Genomic DNA, 22,933 nt, shown 5'->3' with positions numbered 1-22,933 from the left:
GAAGGTAATCAAACAGTTGCAAGCTTGCATAGGCAAGATAATTAAAAATTAATAAAAGTAAGTTGAAGGAATAATATATCTGGAATTCAAGCCTTGTCTGTCCCACATAGTCTTAGAATATTGAGAACTTATAGATGTGCAAATTGGACCCTGTAGGTACAAAAGAAATGCTAGTTACACCAAGGAATTTTGCTCTCCATGCTTTATTTAGTGTTGAGATTTTTCAGGGGGATAGTAGGTATCCAGAACAGAGGTAACCCTTAACTTTTTTGTATGCAAAGATTCAAACACTTTTGTTCCAAAGCAATACAAAAAGAGATCTAAATTATACTGAGATGCCTATTGCATTCTGTGATACGTTTTTGAATATTTTAAGTACTCTTGTATCGTGAAGCAATCTTGTAACAGTTAATTCCCATGAAATTATTCACCTGAAAAACATGAGCTGTTATTACTCTTTGTGAAGGTTTTTGGCTAGTTTTTGTCTTGAAGCAAGCCAAAATGATAATGCCTTTCATAGATATATGGCAACAGCTTTCAGTCTGCAATATTACCCTGCGTTTGATTTATACCAGCAGTATAATATAAATAAATAGGATAAATAAACATATTATGGAGAGACAATTCTATTTATATATTAATGGTTCTGATAATAAGAGTTTGAACCATATTAATGAGAATTGGGTTAAAAAATGAAGAATGTAAGAAAGTAGGGAAAATAGGCTAGCTCACTTTCAAATTCTATTTTGTACTCTGTGGGAATGCCATAAAATGAAAACGTGCATGTATTGAGATATTTCAAGGTGTTGGTTATCACCTTTAAAGCGCTCCATGGCATCGGGCCTAGCTATCTTCGAGACCGCCTGCTGCTACCGACGACCTCCCATTGTCCCGTGCGCTCCCACAGAGAGGGCCTCCTCAGGGTGCCATCAGCCAATCAATGTAGGCTGGTGACCCCCAGGGGGACGGCCTTCTCTGTGGGGGCACCTACCCTCTGGAATCAGTTGCCCCCAGAGACAAGGAAAATCCAAGACCTTAGTGCCTTCCGCCGTGCCCTTAAAACCCACTTTTTCCAGCAAGCCGGGCTGGCTTAAGAAGAAATTTTAAATGTTTTAATTGGTTTGTATTTTTAATTTTGGGCCAAATTTATATATATTTTAATTGTTTTTTAATATTTGTATTTCATGTTTTTTAATTCTGGCTGTACACCGCCCTGAGTCCTCAGGGAGAAGGGCGGTATATAAATTTAAAAATAAAATAAAATAAATATTTAAAAAATCCAAATATTATCTTCCAAAATCAGCATAGTTCATTACTATATCGCTGCTTTCCTGTGCCCAACACAGTTGGGTCCCAGATTCTGCAGGTTCTTTTGGGGTCAGTAGCAAGTACTACACCAAGAAGAGTTCTTTATTCCAAGGTAATATAAAAAAATAACATAATAGCATAACATAAAATAATAATCAAAAAGTATTCAGGAATACTGAAGAATATTAACCCAAGAAAAGTAATTCAAATATTCAAGAATAAGACATTAGGACAAAGATAGAAAGACCCTTACAGCTTCTGCCAGTCAGGGAATCCTAGACAGGTAGGATTAGTCTACCTGCCATCTTTTCTGATCTTGAGAGAAAGATCAGTATATAAGAAATAACTGGAGAAGTTCTTAAAGAACAAAGGGCAATTAGTAAATTCACAGAGCTCGCTCTGTCAAAATAAGATTAAACAGTGAAAAGAAAGAGTAGAGGGCTTGAATGCTCTACTGCCAGTTTGTAATTGATTTTTTTTCCCGCATTTTTATGATCTATATATTTTTTCTCTTCAGTTAGAGAGTCCCATTGGTATCTAAGCATCTTTTTTATTATTTATTTTACATTATTAATAATTATACTATTGTGTTTCCCTTAAACTTTTTTAAAAGAGAGAGCATTGTGTAGGCATGTAGATCAATTTGCTATGGTTGGAACAGTCACATGTACTCAATGAACTGCGTAGAGCTACATAGTGATCCAGCTTCAAAGGGGGAAAGGTGATTTTGAAATGTGCTTGAGGATGCACGTAGCATCTGCCAGCATCTCCTTAAATGCAAAAACACAGCTGCTTTAAGGAGTTACTGACAGGTGCTAAATGAGTGCCTTCATGCAATGAAAATCAGCTTTTCCTTGGATCTCTGCACAATTTTATGCTGTATGTGTTAATTTGCTGAGATGCTGATAAAACTATATTTACCATATTTTTCAATAAAAATTAAGATATTGACATTTGGTATTTTGGCATGCTGGGCTCTCATCAAAGAATATAAAAACATACTCTTTAAAATGCACTCTCCTTCATAGTTGTGTTTACATACTTGCAAACTTATACTGTATAAGCACAAATCTGAATGCATATCTTCATGTAAAAAGTTGATAATGATATTCTCTATAGTTCTTAAACTTCACACCTTGATCTCAGCAGGTCTCCAAACATTTAATTTTTAATTAGCTCTTGGATAGACTTGGCTATTACAGATAAAAATGCCTACTGTAGAGCAAAGGACAGAATGTAGGGTTCTGCAATTGCATTATTTGATTCATTGTATTCAGAATCAACTGTCAAATTTCTTTATATATCTGTTTAAGCTTTAGCTTAAACCTATATATTTTTGTCATCCCAAACCAATCCTTTGCCTGTCTACTTGCTTGGAAGGGAGAAAAAAGTGGGAAGAAAATGGTGAATTTAGATTGAGGGAAATCTCAGCAAAGGTGTAATTCATTTGCACTCAACCTGAAATTACAGAACTATTCAGGACCTTGGACAGAGCACGGGCTGATGTCTTGGTTACAGTTGGCAAACTGTTGTTTCAGCAAAGTTCTTTGAACTGATAAAGGCTGATTAGTATGGTAGAAAGCTTTCTTGTATCTTAAAGGGAAAGTAAAGCTGTATCTTCTTTGTATCATTCTGGTAAATAAAAAAAATGCTTCACTGAGATTGTTTTCTGAGTTGAGATCTGAATTGCAATGCTGAATGAAGATGTCCCAGCTTTAGTGACTGAGCTAAGGGAAGTTATATTGAATATTCAGTACATGAATAAAACAGCCTAATCTAATCTATGTAGCAACATTAATGTGGCAATAATACATTTGTGAGAAAATTGGACTTTGTACACATATATATCTAGACCCTTTGATAGAAAGGCAAGATTAAAATGTAATTAATACTAATTAAAATGAAGAAATTAACAAGCAATAGGATTAACAAAAACACTGATCCAGACTCTATTATAATACATGGCCTAATACAAAATAAGTCCTTTCCAGGAAAAAAAAATCAATTTTTATGGATGCATGCAAATAAATATGCAAGATGGAAGGCTGTAGAGAATCAATGCTGCAAATATATTTTACCTAATGTCACTCTCAGCAACCAAGTTCTAACTGACTTGATTTATACTAAAAGGTCCTTGAGTTGTGAATTTCAAAGAGCAAATTAGATTTCTATGCACCACAAACTAGATGATTTATAGAATTGAAAAGCAATTTTGAGATGCAGATGTAAGTCCACTAAATTAGCATCTTGAATGCAAGGCTCACATTAACCAAAACAAAAAGAAAATGTACAGCAACTTGTTACCTATAAAGAAATATAGAAAGATTCCCCAATAGTTACATTCTGCAAAGAGACAACTTGATCTGGAATAAACAACAAAACTTCACAATATATGTAGTTGTAGACTTCATCTGGAAGAGAAAAAAATATGACATTCAGCTCTATCTGATGTTCCTTTCTTGAAAATCAAACAAAAAATCTTTTGCAGATTTCACTTTCTGTTAAAGATGATTGTCCTATTTTTGTTTAGAACTAATGGGTAGAAGTTTTATGTATATACTTGTCACACAAAGTCATATTTCTATGTTTTTAGTTTAAAGTTATTTGGAATCCAATCATCCTCATTAAACGGGCCTGGTGGCTCAGCAGATTGATAGCATTGTGATTAACACCAGCTGTCTGCAATTACTGTAAATTCGAATCTCACCAGGCTCAAGGTTGACTCAGCCTTTCATCCTTTCTAAGGTAGGTAAATTGAGGACCCAGTTTGTGGGGGCAATAAGCTGACTTTGCATAAATACACAAAAGTATAAAGGCTATTGCTTAACGCATTGTAAGCTGCCCTGAGTCTCCGGAGAAGGGCGGCATATAAATCAAATAATAAAAAAAAATTCTTTAACTCCGAAATGTGAGCTTATTGTGTTCATATAGTTGCATAAGAGCAAATATTGCTTTGTTCTCTTTAATAATTTATATAACTTAAGCGAGAAACATGAGCTCTTTTATGTGCTCATTCCTTCTCATGACAGATGATTGGGATTATACAGGCTCACCACACTTCTTATCATGTATATATGATATACATCCATTATGTATATACATATACATCCATTGTGACAGTCAGGCTTATATGTCTACTTTTCCACATAAAAAACTACCCATAGCACAGAGAAGCATAGCCCATCAGTGAAGGGATAACTTGCTCGAATAAAATGAAAGTTAGCACTTGATATAGGAAAAGTATAGGAAAAAAAGTGAGAAAACAGGAGATGAGGTTTAATTCATTTTTCTATATGAATGGGATGATACCCAACCACATACCTTCTCTATAACTATCTGTAGCTAGAACCATCTGGTTTTCTTCTTATAAATTTCAAAATGGAATATCATTTTCTTCTTTTGGAATAATTTTTCAGCTTCATATTCTAGTCTGCAATTTCTTCATGGTGTCTCACACAAATACTAAGCAAGTTTGGTCCGATTAACTTTGACAGATTACCCCAGGTAAGGTAGGTTAGCTGCCACTTAGCTAGGCTTCTGTACTTGTAATACATTGTAACTGCATGTACATAAGTCATCATGATTTTTTGAAATCCTGTATAATAAGAGACATTGCTTCTTCTCTTAAGGTAAATGCTGTAATAATCATAAAGACACACACATTAAGTATTTATTTTATTTAGTCAATTTATATAGTTATAAATTGTATATAATTATATAATTATTTTCTCTCACTTGGATGAAGAACATAATGTATAGTATCCAAAATGCCCAGTGGGGCGTATTTGCCCTATTGGTTGTTATATTTTTAGCAGTTGGTTAATTTAAATTATTTCCTTTCCTATGGTATTGGCATACATTTCCTATGATATTGCTGCTTTTAGGACTACTGAAATGTACTCAATATAGAGTTCAAAAGAATAATATATTTGAAAATTTTAGTTTTTGTCTGAATTATAATTATATCATTCACTATTTTCTCCCAAAACTTGGTAAGTACCGTATATGACATTGTAGAAATATGTTTTAAAGAAGCATTATTACATCTCCAACAAAATGCAGTTTTTGACAATTCTTTTCTATACAAACATAATGGAGTCCAATAAATTTTAAACTTTATTCTAAAGATTCTTTTTTGTTTTATAAGTTGCAATTTGAGGTCCTTTGACACTCTTGCTATATAAGACACTCTCCCATTGTCTAGACACTTTATTTATTTATTTCATTCACTCCTTAACATTTGCATATTAAACTGATTTATTGATAACAAATATAGAATATTTCATCTTCATCATCTATTAATTGGTCCAAAGTGAATATCTCCATTTTCATCCAATGTTTTCATATTATCAATGGGTAACTCAATTTTCACCTCTTGATATCAATTGCTATTTGAACCAATAAATTAAGTAGCTTGCTATTTTGCTAAAGGCATCTATTTTTTGCATCAACACTGGAATAGTAATATGAGGTTTAGAAGTAAACGTAAGAATATAGTCTAATAAAACTAATTCGTATTCAACTGAGTTATGTACTACTCTATAGATTTCCTTATGCTAACTAATAACACAAGCCAAGGGTTCAGTAAAGATATTAAAAAACAAAGATGAAACTGGACATCCTTGTCATCTTCCTCTGAATAGTGGGAAAATAGGTAAAACATGCGATTAATCTTCACTTTAGATGTGGGGAACACATACAATATCATGACTTATATTACTTTGATGACCATCAGGCTAGGGATTGGATCCAAAAGAGAGATAAAGTATAGGTAGAATTTTTGCTGGCATGCCAATGTCCATTCATATCCTGATGGTTGTAATTAAGAAGATGTTTTAGTTAATTTGCAAAACAAGACCCTTTAATTTAATTTGAACCAAGATACAGAGCTCTTATCAACAAACTGTATTCAAAAGGAAGTACAAGGTCAAAGTGAAGCAGAGGTCCAAGATACCAAAAGACTAATAGCACAGCAGCTAGAATGAGACAGGGACATATCAAGACCTAAAGAGGTCAATGCAATATCAACATGGAAATGATCTAGAAACAGAAAGCCAACCTAACATATGCTCTGTTTACATTTAAGCATAGCTAGTACATTTATTTTTATTTATTTCATAAATTTATATGCTGTCCATCTCCCTGACAAGATGTCAGAGCTGCCATCATATGCTTCAGCTTCACATTGCTAGCTGCCAGCCTGCCATGAACTATGGGGGGAGGATGCTATTGGGAGGGGGTAACACTTAACCATTCATCGTACCTTCTCATCATCTCATTAGCCCAAGGTCAAAACTCTGGGAATGGAATGCAATGACTCAGCAATTGCAGAGATCGTTTCCAAAATAATTTATTTAAATCTTATTGGACAATGGGAGGCCTGCAAGGAGAGGAACAGGACAGGAGAAAAGTTAACTGGGGAACTTTGATGCAAAAACTCCAGTTTTAGCTTTGCTATACTGTAAAGCACTTGGCTTTTAGTAAAACTATACTTTTCACTATAAATGGAGTCGAGAGTCTTTCTTTCCTAAAAGACCAAGTTGGGGCAGGTCTGACACAATGCAACTCACATATCAGTCCTAATTATTGAACAGCCCCATGCTAATTAGAAATGACACACTCTTCTTTTCAACTTTTTTTCCACAAACAAATATTCCTTTCTATGTTTTGGCTCTATTCAAAACCAGGAACATTCCTACAGGTTAGTGAGTATAGTTTCTAATTCAGTGTCAGATTCTGAGTAGAGACTCTACAACCTTTTCAGTAGAGCTGAGGCCCAAACAAACATGTCTTCCCTTTAAAAGAATAAAAACAAAATGTAAAGGAACCAGGAAACATCCTTAACTTACTTGGCAAGTTTTAAGCTCTCAACAAAATCATCTCTCATTGCAACCCTCATCTATTCTGTTGAAACTGCAAACAGTATAGCCAAATCTTGAATTCCCTTGCCTTTCAACAGAAAAAAGTGAAGGCTCGGGTTTCTGAATTTCATTTTGGTCTCACGTTAGACTGGATGGCAGATTTCAATTTAATCTGACCTGAACGCAACCTTGTAGTTTATAGAAATGGGGATTTTAGCTCTTTTCTGTAACTAAATCCATAAACAGGGAATCTCAAATAAAAGGAACTTTTGAAAAGGTAAAAGCATCTGTAAAACGAAAAAATTGTATAAAGCTTTCAAAGAACAACTTGATGCCTGTCAATGGTGCTGTCTTACTCATGGCTCCTTTCTGTGTTCTATAATGCTTTTTCATTATGGCTCCCATTAGCAGCAATGTTATATGATGGAGGATTCAGTACACCAAACCTGAAACATTCTTAAATGTTCTTCATTTAAGACCTTTATGGGTCAGAACCAGCACTTTAAATTGGTGTTCCAGGTGTCATTTCTGGCGCTGTCTCCTCAACAAATGAAGCAATGGCCTCAGCAAATGAAGGCACTATGTGGGATCAGCTCCCAGTAAATGGATGCTTAGGGACAATAAAGTATAGTTGCTGGCTCATTTTCTGAAGCCAACCTTCAACAGCCACTAAACAAAAGTGCCCAGCAGAGAGCTGGGAAAATCTCAAAATGCCACAGTTTCTAAAAATTAATGCTGCTGTAGCTCTGTTATCCAGTTTTCTCAGGACATATGAAATGTGGCAATACAAACAATTTATTCAATTTTTATTGTTTGTGGCTATATTTATAGCAAATTAATACCAAAATACTAAAAACTGAATTGCATACTTCTTTGCATAAATTGTACTTAAAAATAAACACAGCATTAAAGACTCTAGAAAAATGCTTTAATTAAATATTACTTTATTCATAGTTGGCCTGCATTTTTAGTGTTATGGAGTAAGCAATTCCTATTTGATTGCATCTATTTATGCTAATGTTTTCTGCATAGAAGTATTGAATTAGGGTAAATAATATCTATCTCTTGGATATGACAAATGCATATATGTTGTAATTATATTCTTGGTTTTTTTTGCTTTTATGTATCTTTGGGTTTACATATGTATCTAATCTTATTCTTTTTAGAAAAAAAAATCAAGATATGTCTCATGAGAACCCACATATTTTTGAAACACATGTTCTTGTAGATAGACATGTGCCCACAAAACTCAATTTTTTTATTGCATTTTGGACTATGAATGTAACTCTTCCAAGTTTATGCAATAAACAATATCTAATTATTTACATAACACTATGATTTGTATCAGAAGTGTTGAATTTATTTTTAAAACCTCTTTAGAAGGGTATTGCTGTGTTAGTCTTAACAAAAACACTCAACCCTTCTAATTAGGGTTATATATTTAAATACTAAGCAAGCAAACTATCTCTGAGTCCTGTCTGAACAAGTGACATTGCATCTGTAAAGTACAAATTAACTTATTCTCCTAAATTAACATAAACATTTCTGGGTGAAACTTTTTAGCAGTCATTACCAAAGACTGATCATTTCCTTGGGATAGCACAATATTATTCTAGACTGATTCAGAAAGCAATTTATACTTTGATATTACAAGGAAAGTCATGAGAAAATATTCTTAAACAGCAATTGCATGAGATTATGTGCCACTAGAAATGTAATGAAAATTAGATACTTAATTCTGATAAAATTATTCTGAAGCCTGAGAGGGAACAATCATTTCTAGCTTCCTCACAGATATAGAGATATACGTACCTGTATTGGATCAGGATTGGAAGTTCAGGTGTTTTCTGAGAGAAGGTCACAGGGTAATTGGAGTCAGTCATACTGTTACAAGGTAGGGATTGGATGGAGAGATAACTGAAAGCGTATTGATACCTCTGTCTTTTCAAGGGATCCCAAGTAAAAGATAATTACTATAGGCCACAGGTATCAAACTCGCCTCATCACATTGCCGTCAGGTGACGTTTCATGATGTTTTTCCCATTCACGGAACTGGAGTGGGTGTGGCCTGTGCATGATGCATCTGGCCCACAGGCCGCCAGTTTGACACCCCTGCTATAGGCTGATTCCAATCAGGCCAAACCTCCTGACAACCCTGCTTTATCCAGTTGAAGAATTCTTGACTTTCCCATCAGGACTTTTTACTTCATCTCAGCTCTAGGAAGTAGAAAGAAATATAGCTGTAGATCATCTAGTCCTCTTACTTGGATATTGTTACATATAGTCCATTTCTTGTTCATTTCCCTTCCTTAATTTCACTGTTTTTAAGCTGTGCTTATGGTAAGAGAAAACCAGTCCCTTTGAGAAACTTCACCATCAAAGCTGACACCAGACAGAACATAGAAAAACTCAAAGAAGTAGTGCAAGTTTGGAAGATGTGGAGAGACTTAGCCCGTAGAATTGCCAAGAATCAGACACAACTCTCATTATCATTGAGAAACCTGACAGGTAGTTGCCCAATCCAGTGAAATATTATATTTCTGATGTCGTGATCTAAGTAAATTGCTCAGTAGCAGAATCTACATTCCTAATAATCCTGCAATTGGCTGCTGAAAGTGCCACATCGTTTTCATCAGTTATAGGGGTGGGTGAGTGGGGAGCGGGCTTTTCAGATGGGAAGAAGAAATAATTTTTATCTATTTAAGTTTCTTAGCATGGAGTAAATTGACTAGTTAATAAGAGAGAGGTGGAAGTTACATTGTTGTGGGAAAACAAAAAATGGGAAAAAAGAAATTTGTCCCCCAGATGTAGCAGATGACTTCCAGATGACTACAATATGACAATAAAAATTTTATGTATCACGCTGCTACTATCATTTATATATTTGAATATCTGATAATAGGGTGTGGGCACTTGCAATAAAAATGATGGGGTATAATACAAAGTATGTAAGTTGATTTGTCTGAGGATATGCAGCATAGAATATGATAATATGATTTGATCTTGATTAGTCTAGCTTTTGGACTACAGATCTAAATATATGCATAAATGCATTAATTGTGTTTATTTTCTTGGAGTTGACATGTGTAATTTTAGGGGGACTTTTTTAGAATCTATCTATCTATCTATCTATCTATCTATCTATCTATCTATCTATCTATCATCTATCTATCTATCATATCTCTCCCTCCCTCTCTCTCTCTCATCTATTTCTATCTATTTATAATTTGTTTTATTTTGTAAACAATGTTAGACCATAAAACAATAAATACTTATTTAACATTTGTCAGTCTTTTTTTCTTTGTTGAAAAGTCCTTCATGTTGGAAGTGACTAACTTCCATTATCACCTAGGCTGGGATAAAGGATTAGTTCAAATACAATATTGCAGGCAGCTGTCAAAAGTTTCATTCTTTTGGTGGTTAGGAAAAAAAAAGCATTAAGAATCAGTAGGAACACATTTTCAACCGTTGCTCCTGTTGTTTCATCTGGCAAGGTAGCCATTAGCTGCTATCCTAACAACTATATTATGGAAAGATACAGGAGCTGAAGCAGGCTACGTACTGTTGTGCACTGATTACAGTATATTTATGACTTCTCATTCCTTTGCTAAGGTCAATTGTCTGTTTTGTTGAGCTCTTCCTTATTGTCTCTAGTGCTTTCCAATCTGTCTTCTCAAGTATTGCTTATTGATGGTGTTATAGAGTTGTTCAGATGGCTCTTTATTAAGCTAGTTTGCCTTAGGCATTTCCCAGACATGTTGAAACAACCTTTCCATTTTATTCCAGGAAAAATATAAAATTGCAAGGTTTGTAGAACTGCTAAGTTAGAAGTGCTGGTGTCTTTTTTGCGTACCCTATATCTACCAATGGAGTTAAGTAATGACATACTATTTTGCTAATTAGGCTAAGGCAGTGCTACCCTTAAGCCTACACACCTTGTTTGCTGAACTCAGCAAAATACAGCTTTACCTAATACTGCAAAAATGGACGGTAAAACCGAAGAGTGATATTTATCTTAAGTAGGTATAAGTGGAAATATTTTGATGTTGTAAATATGAATGCTCTTTTGCATTAGACTCCAACATTGTGGAATCCAATCATAATTTTTTAGAAATTATGATTATTTTGACATGGGAAATAGCCAAGGTAATTATACTTAAAAATGGATATCAAAGACTAGATTCAATAAATGTGTAACATATGTTTCCCTTTTACAAGAATAGACAATTTTATATGTATCTATTATTAATATACTATTATTAAGAGTATGACATATACTATATATACAATACATACTGTATACACTGTACATATACATCATACACACACACACACACACACACACACACACACACACATGGGAACAGACACACACACACATATATAATGTCATATATTTGGGTGACTTATTTATTTACCACATTAATTCGTAAAGGAGCATGTTTATTTTGTTTTATCTGTTTTGGTTTTATAATGTAATAACCAATTAGATTGTGTGTTGTATATATTGCTTTTTTTTAACCTTTGCATGGTGTTTTAGGATTTTCTTTTTTGTTTTAAATTGTAATTTTTAAAACAGTCGGTATTTTTAATCTTTTGGATGGCTCTAATTCAAGAGCCCTGTTCTACGTATATATCCCTGAATGCCAAAAACTGCCACCCAGTCAAATCCCAAAGGGGGTATCTGAACCAGCTGATCCAGAGACTTATGGAAAATAGCTCAGTCCTCAGCTGGCACCACCTGGTGAAAGTATCACATCGATCTTCTCAATTTGACAGATGGTTTTTAGGCAGCTTTTCCTAATAATATTCAGCTTGTCACGGAAAGCGTCTGTGGTATGGAAGATGCAGAAAGTCAAAAGTGAAAATAAAAATTGGACTGTTTCCATGTATCTTCACTCTAGCCATCTGAATGTTCCATCATGGAATTTTATTTTTTGCTATAGACCTCTGTTTTTAAGGTGCCTTATCCTTTGCAAGAGACATGAGGCACAAGGAAAGTAGCTGTTTAATGTACTTGGTAATAAAACATAACATTCTTGGTTGTTTCTTTCCTTGCCTACCTTGTAAAGTAATTTTCTCCTTAACTGTTAATTAATATTTAAATGCTAAATGTTATCCACTGGAATGTTACAGAATAAAGATGTTGACTGGACAAACATCCTACAGCATTTTCAATCATATTAAGTAATTAACCGGAGGGAATGAATATGACATATTTAAAAAGTATATAAAAATTATCTGTGTCTGTTTCTAGTGTAGATACCGGATATGGGAAAAACCCAGAAACAAGCTTTCTTAATTTTTTATATTGTAATGAGAAAGACCTGGAAAATGCATGTGTAACTCTCCTTAGTGATCCAATTCCTGCAAGTAGCAGCATGTTTAGTAAGGACCTGTTTATTACTGTGAACCTGTTTAATAACCAGAACGCTAGCAGTTGAATAAAAAATAGCAACCTCCATTGCAAAAGTCGAGCTAACTTAACTGGAGAAGCCTTTGTGCATTGTGATGGAATCAGTAGGGAGAACTATCAAGGCATTTTAAAAGGAACAACTAGTATGCCACATAGCCCCAAAATTTGCAAGAATTTTTATATTTTATAATATAATACTTTTATATTATGTATAGAGGATTTATATAATTTTCCATGTAGATAGCAATATATTAGAAAAATAATATAAGTTTTAGATAGATACTGTCAGTCCAATTAACTTTAAAGAGATAATAAGTAATGGCAGGGAGCTACTCTCCCCTTCAAAAATATCAAGCTAATAAAAACTAAGTACCAACTAACTAATAAATATGAATGTACTGTTAAAAATTAATTGCCTGAAAAATTAGACATCCTAAAACCAAATCCTTGCCCTAGTCTTGCATGCACACACATAATTGTGCACTATTCAATCTCACACAAACCTGTGCATGCATGCATGCACATATAATCACTCTCATCTAAGTTATTCATGCATACACATGCACACTTTGTCTTTCACAGACAACGCTAGGAAATCTAAAAACACAGCAAAAGAGGACCGTTTTTGTTAAGTTCATGAGCTAAGTTGCCTTATTCTTAGGGAAGCATGTATCCAGGCTGCTACCTGGGATAGATCTGTCAACCAGCTTAAACTGCATAATGAGAGAGGAAATAGGAGAAGAGCTCCTTGCAATATTGAACTGTTTTTTCCTTCTATTTGCAACAAGGAAATGAGTCAGTGGAAGCCTTTATACAGTGCTACAAAGAGCACTTTATGCACAGGCTCTTTCAAAAGTAGTCGCACTAAATTTGGTGTCTCTTATACCAAAGCTTTAAGTCTTAAAGCTAGAAGTCTTAAATTTGCTGCTTTTTTCTCCCTCTATATGTATGTGTAATGGATGGATGGGGTGAAATGGTTCCTCAGATGCACTGGTCCTATGCCAGATTAGTTGACAACAAATGGAAATCCCATTAAACTCTTAATGATGTACAACTCTGCTTAGCTTTTAGAGATCAATCAAGTAGATATTACCATCTACCAAGTAATAATACCTGCTGAGCAACATTTTAGACCAACAAACCCTACCTGTGCGGTAATTTTATTCTTCGGTGCATTGTGAAGTTATTTTGGTTAATTCAATGAAACAAGGATCAGTTAACCATAAATCAGCATGTTTTGCAAATACATCAACAGTACTAAGATAGATGTATGAACGGTGTAATTCATAACAAATAACTTCCTAGGTTTGCTTTACAGATTTGACTTTTCATCTTTTTTTGACACTGGACCAGAATACAGACTTGAAGGCATGCAAAAGGTGGTGGTTCGGTTTGTTTGAGGGGGTTTGTCAGTTTTGGCAACTTCAGTTGATGGATTCATTAAGACTTGAAACACATTTGAGAAAGCTGAGCTCTCATTTTCTTTAACAAAGGGGTTTGGAACAGGGGTGGGTTCTACTTACCTTTACTACCGGTTTGCAACGGGGTCGCACGCACGCATTTGCTTCACACAAACACACACACACACTTCGATGCATGCACAGAAGCTTCCTGATGATGTCAGGGTTGGTGGGCGGAGCCTCCCTCCAGTTTTATTACTGGTTCTATAGAACCGGTCCAAACTGGGGGCAACCCACCACTGGTTTGGAACCAACGGCTAAGGTGCTAGTGGGAACACTCTTTTTCTCAAGCATAGTGACAATTCATAGTGCGGATCCTGAAGTGTGATGGATTAAAGCTATTTAAATCCATGTCCTTTCTCGGTAACATTGATTCAATTACGTTAAGAAGATTGCCCTCTAAATTGGTTTGCTTTTCTGTGTTTATCTCCTTTAAGGGGGAGAAGGTTAAAAAAAACATGTAAATCGATAAATTATGTCTGCTTTGAAAGGGAGACAAATTATCTCACAGGTTTGTATGTGCTGAATATGGCTTTGATGTTAAGTATGAGCAGTATGTTATTGCAACCTCTCAATGGCTACACCTTTCCTTCTTGTTTCTTGTCAAAATCCTTTTAAAAAAGAGGCACAGATGATTTGTAATCACCTGATAGCAACACTGTTTATACCACAACACTTTTTTTAAGGCAGTAGGCATTTTTAAGAGGGGAAATTGCTTTTGCTAAAAATGGAAAGAAAGAAAGAAAGAAAGAAAAGAAAGAAAGAAAGAGAGAGAGAGAGAGAGAGAGAGAAAGAAAGAGGGAGGTAGGGAAGGAAGGAAGGAAGGAAGGAAGGAAGGAAGGAAGGAAGGAAGGAAGGAAGGAAGGAAGGAAGGAAAGCATAAAAGATACACCAGAGTAAAAAGCTATAGGATATAAAACAGAAAGTATATATAAAAGTCCAAAATAAATCTAAAGGGAGGGTTAGGAGCGTTAGATGAGTGTAAGAGAGCATAAAAGTTAGCATGTGGCAGTCTAAATCTATCACAGTTGAGAGCTCTCTAGTACGATGAACTAGATGCTCATTAAGGCTAGTTTATGGCACAGGATTTTAACTGCTGCTGCGCAGAACCTGGCAACATTATTAGTATCAGGGAGGTATAGAATTGTCTTGCACGCCCTGAGTGTTTATGCAGTATTAGTGAGATGAGGCAAGTACGAATGTCTCTGTAATACAAGCATGGGAGTAGCATGTGCTCTATTTTTATGTGTCGAGTGGCATTGTCACAGTGGCATTGTCTTTCCAGCAGCGGTGAAATCCACTTACCTTCGCTACCGGTTCGGGAATGGGAGTGTGCACACAGAAGGTCAAAAACGGGATGTAATGACGTCCTGGTGGGTGGGCGGAGCCTCCTGCCACCGGCGCTACCAGTTCGTGCGGTCTGGATAGAACTGGCTGGATTTCACTGCTGCTTTCCAGATAACAATAGCAATAGCACTTAGACTTATATACTACTTCATAGTGCTTTACAGCCTTCTCTAAGCAGTTTACAGAGTCAGCATATTGCCCCCAACAATCTGGGTCCTCATTTTACCAAACTTGGAAGTATGGAAGGCTGAGTCAACCTTGGGCCATTGAGAATCGAACTGTTGGCATTTGGCAGAATTAGCTTGCAATACTGCATTCTAACCACTGTCCCACCACAGCTCTTGATGGGATAAACAGCTGAAGGAGGACACACCATCATGCCAAAGAAACAGCCTTTGAGTGACTAGGTACTTTGAGATTAGTTATTTCATAGAGGAAGCAGAGTACATGATGGATTTGTTAACAATAAAGTCTGGGAACCTGGTTAGATTCCATAGGTGCTCTGTCTCTTTACTTGCAGTTTAATGCGTGCTTTGGCCTGATCATTTCCCATGGTGAGTAAAAGACTGGAGAAAAGCCCAAGAATGGGATTTTAATTGTCACTGCCTTTTTCCATGTGGACTGAAAGTTCTCCCTCAAGTTAATGGGGCAAAGCCAAGAGGAACAGCATGAGCCAATAGTTGAGCATGATCACGGACACTCTGGCTTCCACTTTCATGAGAACTGTGTTTACTCTTAGGGTGTCATTAGAGACATTCTGGGACTTGAAAGACCAATCTTAGAAATCTGGGTGGAACAAGTTTTAATGGTGCAAAATTGGAGAAGGCACCCAACTGGGCACATGAAAGAGCTGTGCTATTTTTATTTATTTATTTTTATCCTGCTTTTGTTATTTTACAAATAACTCAAGGCAGCAAACATATCAAAGACATCTTTCTCCTCCTTCTTTTCCCCACAACAACAAATCTGTGAGGTGAATTGGGCTGAGAGAGAATGAGTGGCCCACAATCATACGGCTTGCTCATTGCAGGGGTGAAATGCCACCGGTTCGCTCCGGTTCAGTGAACCAGTAGTAAAAAATGCTTTAAAAAGTAAAAAAAGATTCTGACAATCACAGCTGTGCCGCGCAATCATCGGAACCTTTTTTTTTTTTTTTACTTTTTAAAAGCATTTTTTTACTACCTATTCACCCGAACCGGTAGTAAAAAAAAAATGCTTTAAAAAGGTTTAAAAAAAGGTTCCAATGATCACGTGGCACAACTGACTGTCAATTGGCTTCCCCCTTCCTTGTCTCGCCTGCCTGCAAAAGAAAACTCCCTCAGAATAATGGCGCCAGCAGGTACGTGAGAAGGGCACAGTGGGGATGGTCCCAGAGAGGGTCCTAAAGAGGACTTGGGTATGTCCCCTCCACCCTCACCAGCCTCTTGGTAGTTTTTCCCTCAGGCCTGCAAGCAGCCCGTTTGGGATAAAAGGGGAGATGAGAGGCTCCAGCATGCTCAGGACAGGCATTTGGCGGGGGGAGCTGCACAAGTGAATGTTGCTGTCTCAGAGGCAATTCAGATGTTTTTCTTTTCCCAGAAGTCATTTGAGGGACCAAGTATGTCCCTTCCTCCCCCCACTTAAAGTGCCCTCTGCATATCCTCAGAAGTACCCTCCCTTCCATTATCCCTGAAAGCCTGCAGGGACTTATCTAATTCTCCGCAGAAACGTATGTGTTCCTCTCAACTCACGCCCAAGAAGGAACTCCTCCGCTGCACAGTCCTTGCTTGACCAAGGTGCACTTTGCCTGTGCTCAGAAACTGTTGCCCTGTGCTGGGAGCGATAGGATTCCCACCAGCAGTTCTCACCCTTGGTGTGAGAGACTTTGCTTTCATGCTGCCTGGCTGCCTGGTGATGGCTCCCAGCAGCTGCTACCCACTTCTCTCACCTGCTGTGCGGGTGAACAAATGTGGCCACAGATGCAACTCCTTCACGTGCCACTCCGGGCCGTTGGCCGCGGACGCTGAAGTGCTTGCCAGTCAGGGTGGCCCCTGGGTGAGAGTGGCGGGGAAGGTGATGCGGGGAGGTGATGGTCTCTCACCACTGCCCGCCTCCTAGAGGTGGACCGTGGGCAGGAGGAGGCTGAAGGCCACTGTTTTCGGCGACTGAAGGTGACATCCCAGCCATCCAAACAGCAAGCTGGATGGTCTGTCATGGCTCCATCTGTCAGGAGAGAAGACAACGCAGAAGGGCGACATTGCTTCGTGGAGGCGCTTAGAGGTCCAACCAGGAACAGGGATTTTCTCCATTTTGAAGCCTGTAATGTCCAGTACATTTTACTGTGGAGTGATGCATTTTTCCTGTTTTCTACTAAAACACACTCAACTTTTTCTCTTTGTTATACAGAGAAGGCTAAAATACTGTGTAGTTAAAAAAAAAAAGCATTTCTTTGCATTCCTTCCATTGCAAACTACTTGGTCTCAAACTTAAAAGATACTCCACTGCCCAAACCTGATCGCAGGTGTAAAAGTAACAGGAGAAGCCTGCATTTACAAGCCTCCCTGTGGTTAGTGCATTTTCTGTGTCCACTTTCGCACACATCTATCAACTAACCACAGGGATGAAATCACATAATATAGTTGACTAAAGTAGTCTGTGGTTTCAAGTGTCTTGAAAACCTAATGGAAAGCAAAGTGAGATTAGGATTTTGGATTGATAGCTTCAAACCAATTAATAAAGAGCTTTGCTATGGAAGACATGAGACAATAGTAAATTGACTTTTACCACCTACTTATCAAGAAACAAGCCAATCATGGCTTAACGTAGCTTCCAGTGTGAATCCAGACCATGTAGTTTATCAGCCAGTGCCATGTGAATCCAGAAAATTAGGTTGAGTAAACCATGAAACTGCTAAGTCTTGCTTGCATTGGGTTAAATAATAGCATGCATGAATGTCTGAATCCCTGCTAACCACAAGTCTGGAACTTCCAGCAAATTTCCTAACTGAATAGGACTTTGAACATCAATGGCTGGGTTTAGTCATTTTAATCCTGCTTAAAATAGATAGATAATTTGTAGTTCATCTTACTAATCATCAGGCTATTATAGTCAGCCATAATGGAATGTGTTTTATTTGGCCACACTTATGTTTCTTAACACTTACAGGCTTAACACTTACATTGTCAATCAGCTGTGCCACGCAATCGTCGGAACATTTTTTTTACTTTTTTAAAGCATTTTTTTACTACCAGTTTGGGCAAATAGGTAGTAAAAAATACTTTAAAAAGTAAAAAAAAAAAGTTGGCCACCCCCACCCAGTCACATGATCACCCCCACCAAGCCACATCCACAGAACCGGTAGCAAAAAAAAATTGCATTTCACCACTGGCTCATTGGCTTGGCTTCAAATAATTTGAGTGCTGCAGATATATAGGAAATACAGCATAAAGTAGAATTATTACTTTTGTAATTTAGAACATTTATTTCACTGTTGCTGACATTCAGTTTTATGAATTCAGTTTCAATCTACATTGAACTTTGACTATATATGTAATGGTTGACTCCCAAATTGTTAATGAATGGAAGGGAAACAACAGGCTTCAGCTGAAACTTGCAAGACTTGTGACTTGGGGTTTTAGGGCCCTCTGCTTCTAGGACTCAAACATCTCTGATACTGGATGGGGTTGCACTCCCCCCAAAAAGATCCTGTGCACAATCTGTGGGTCCTCCTGGACTTATGACTTCTGGTCAATGAGCAGATGGCATTGGAGCAAGAGAGCTTTTTCATAAAAACAATAAAAATATCATTATTTTTATGTTTCATTTTTTGTTTCTTTTTTTCTTTTGTTTAATTAAAAAGGAGTAACATTATTTAAAAGGAGGGCCTTTTCACATCTTTGTACTGTGTAATAGATACACCTGTTCCTATGGTTTTGCAATTTCTTTCATAAAACTAGTTAAGGCTGTTGCTTAGTTGTTGCAGGTTTTTTTATTATTTTTTTTTACTGGTTTTTTTACAATTTTGGCAGTTTTGAATGGAGGTTGCTCTAGGGCAGGGGGGTCAAACAAGGTCCGGGGGCCAGATCCGGCCCACAGGGTGCTTAGATCTAGCCTGCGGGGCCACTCTGGAAAAAACAAAGGACCGTCCTGCAGTGCCATTGTAGCCAAAAACGGAACTCCGTTTTGCTGGCAGAGGGTTGCAGGAGGCCATTGCAGCCAAAAACAGAGCTTGGGAGCCCGTTTTCACTGGCAAAGTGCTTGGGCCATCACAGGTGCCCCCGACACGAATGATGTCGAGTTGGCCATGCCCACCCTGGCCATGCCCACCCCAGCTCCCCAAGGACAAACACAACCCTGATGCGACCCTCAATGAAATTGAGTTTGACACCCCTACTCTAGAAACAGGAGAAAAGGAATTTGTGAGCTGTATATATCTCTGCACCTCAGGTCACTCTCCTATGAACTAGACAAATAATCTAATAACAATCCTAATATTCTGAATAAGTTGAAGTCTCTAAATCAGTTTAAGAGTTATCCCACATGTTACATCCCAGGACTCCCATGTAAAATTTCCAGTACGTAGATCAGCATAGCCAGATTCTGACAATCTAGAAAGGGCTGAATATTTTGAAAAAAATATTGAGTACTCTAGGCTACTAAGATCAGTTCGTTCTCTAGTGGTAATGTTAGGTCCAGAAGTTGCTCCAAATTATACTTCCTTTCTACAAAGGTTGAATGCTATTTGCATGGGGGTGGGGTGGGGTAGGAGGGAATATTGGAACCATTTGTTGTAATAGACTCCAACTTTAGCTATTTCATTTTCAGTTATTTCACTTCCAGTTCAATTTCATTACTGAATCCAGAGCTTCAGCATTTCTATAGCTTCACTTGATTCTGATAACAGTTAAAGAGAATTAGAAATCCTCAATGTATACTAGATACTTCATTCCAAATGTTTATATGGCTTTGTCTAGCAGATATATATATATATATATAGATACTATAGAGAATGGAGGGAGGATGCAAGATCAAAGTAATTTAAGAATCAAAAGGTCCAAAGAAGTTTCTCTACACTATCTTTTGCAATTGAACTTCTAAGGAATGTTTAGGCAAGTTGAATCTGCAGGGTGAAGCTCAGGGGTGAAATCCAGCAGGTTCTGACAGGTTCTGGAGAACCGGTAGCGGAAATTTTGAGCAGTTCAGAGAACCGGCAAATGCCACCTCTAGCTGGCCCCAGAGTGGGGTGGGAATGGAGATTTTGCAGTATTCGTCCCCTGCCACACCCACCAAGCCATGCCCACCATGCCACACCACGCCCATAGAACCGGTAGTAAAATAATTTGGATTTCACCACTGGTGAAGCTGTATTGCCCCAACCCAGAAAGCAGATTGGTTACGATTCTATGACCACTAGTATCAAAAGCTGCTAAAAGATAAGTAAGTTGAATAATCAGGATTTTCATTTTGCTTGCTTTTTCAAATCTAGGTCCAAAATGATGATTAAAAAAAAGATTTCTCATTCAATCCCTTAGTCTAGGCCTGATTTAAACAGTCATAAATGTTTTAACTGAGAGCACCTGCACAACTGTTTGGCAAAAATGAGATATTTGAGAATTGGGCAAGTTTATATGCAGTTTTTATTTCAGTGAGATGGAATGCTGTCACACTTATTGCTTCAAAGAAGCCTAGTCCTTTCCTCTTTTAATATGGCACTAATACAGTCTTGGAGCTGTCCAATCAATACCCAGCAAAGGGAGCATACAAATGATTTAGCATAGTTCTGTAAGTACTTTATCTCTCTTAGAGTTGAAATAACCAAAATAAATTGCATAAAGCCAGATCACTGGACACTCTCTTGAAACTGTACAATATTAATGTCTAGATTGAGGATATATAATTCATTTCACTGCATAAATACTTAACCAACGTGTCACATCAAACTTTCGAGTGTTTCAAAATATTTCTCACGTAGTCTAGATGTAATAGCTTTTTCACTGTCAAAACACTCTTTTGATTGGCTTCATGAGGATTCAGTGAAGGAATCTTAGTTGAGTCTCTTTCCTATTTTTGCAGTGGCAAGTTAATCGGTATATATTTTTTTAAATGTATGTCCCATGTTTTGCTTAAGAGTGATTTGAATCCAGAATCATACTTTGAGGATGTTATTTTCTAAATGTGTCTTGAATCTACCATTCTTGCTAGCCATTCAAGCAAGAATTGTTATTATTATTAAATTTTTATCCTGCCTATATGTATATATGTTTCGTAAACTCAAAGTGGCTGACATACCTAATATTCCAGTGCCCTATTTTCCACAGAACAATAATTTTGGTTTTCAAGTTTAAAGGAGGTCTAGAACTCAGACTCTCCTGCTTTCTGTGCCAGCACCTTTGCTACTACACCTCTCCTCTTTCCCTCTCTCTCTCCCCCTCCATCCCTCCCTCTCTCTTCTCTCCCTCCCTTATAAAAAAAAAACCACACAGAAATAAATATTACCCGAATCAAAGTGTTCACATAAGTTCTTTGGGGAATTGGAAAATAAGAGATATTCTAATTATTTTACTTGGCAGAATTAATAGGCAGTTCTAAAGTGGAAGTAATTAGTTCACGCAAAATAAATTTTTAAAACTCAAACTGCAGGTCGCTTTCTGGAATAATCAAAGTAGAAACATACAGAAATGACTCTGACTTGCAAATAACTTGGTTAAAGGTTGCCAAAAATCTGAAACAAAGAAAACAATGATAGAAATGATTTCACCCAGCTCCAGAGATCCTGCTATAAAAAAGGGTGGGGGAGGAGAAGAGAGAGAGAGAGGTTTGAAATAAATAGGGATGACTTTAGCATTAAATACATGCCAAAAATGAAAAATCCATGACATTTTCAGGATTGCACCAACAGCTCTGAGAGAGTCAATTTCCTGGTTTGCTCATACCAGTGACTGTTCATAAGCCAAATGGTCCAGGTGCTTGCTATTGGGATATGTTTCTTCAAGGACTAAGTACTAAAACTTTTTCTTGGTGCCTCTTGAGGGAAACATTAGCATGGATTGAGTGATCTGGTTAGATAAATGGATTCTTTCTACAAAGAATCCATGACATAGTAAGCTGTTACACAGCCATAGCAAATCTTTCTAATCTGATCTCTTCCAGAACATTCTGTTTGCAATACATTTAGATCTGAATCTCAAAAACTAAGACCAAAGATCAAGACATATTTTATGCATAAAAAGCCAGATTAATTTAAAAAATGTATCTGAACATTGGACAAAAGTATCTAGGACTATTCCCTCTTGAGTCATTCCCCATTCTTTTCTTCTCCAGAATTATATGATAAATCAGGGAACAGGCTATAAGGGTACTTGGGAGATGACATATTGGCAGAATTTTTTGTCTCAACATTCCATGTAAGATCTGGTTTGGGAAAGGAACTCCAGTCATTTAATACAGAAATTCCCCAGGGCATTCTAGACTTCACTTTTACTGTCATAAAACCTACTAAGAATGAACTAAACACCTTAGAAAGAGATAGGTGGAACAATACCATTCTCACTATCAAAATAATG

The 22,933-nt window shown here is 36.9% G+C and overlaps 1 protein-coding gene across 1 annotated transcript in view; it reads left to right on the top strand.

The window, feature by feature from the left end:
- Positions 1-22,933, top strand: part of ADAM12 (ADAM metallopeptidase domain 12) — a 261,280-nt gene that overhangs the window by 129,077 nt on the left and 109,270 nt on the right. The gene's annotated exons all lie outside the window — the stretch shown is intronic.

Source organism: Pituophis catenifer, unplaced genomic scaffold (assembly GCF_029215685.1).
Source record: "Pituophis catenifer annectens isolate HBS135680 unplaced genomic scaffold, rPitCat1.0.hap2 SCAF_6, whole genome shotgun sequence".
NCBI lineage: Eukaryota > Metazoa > Chordata > Lepidosauria > Squamata > Colubridae > Pituophis > Pituophis catenifer.
Note: the sequence above shows the minus strand (reverse complement) of the source record. Positions and strands in the feature narration are given on the sequence as shown.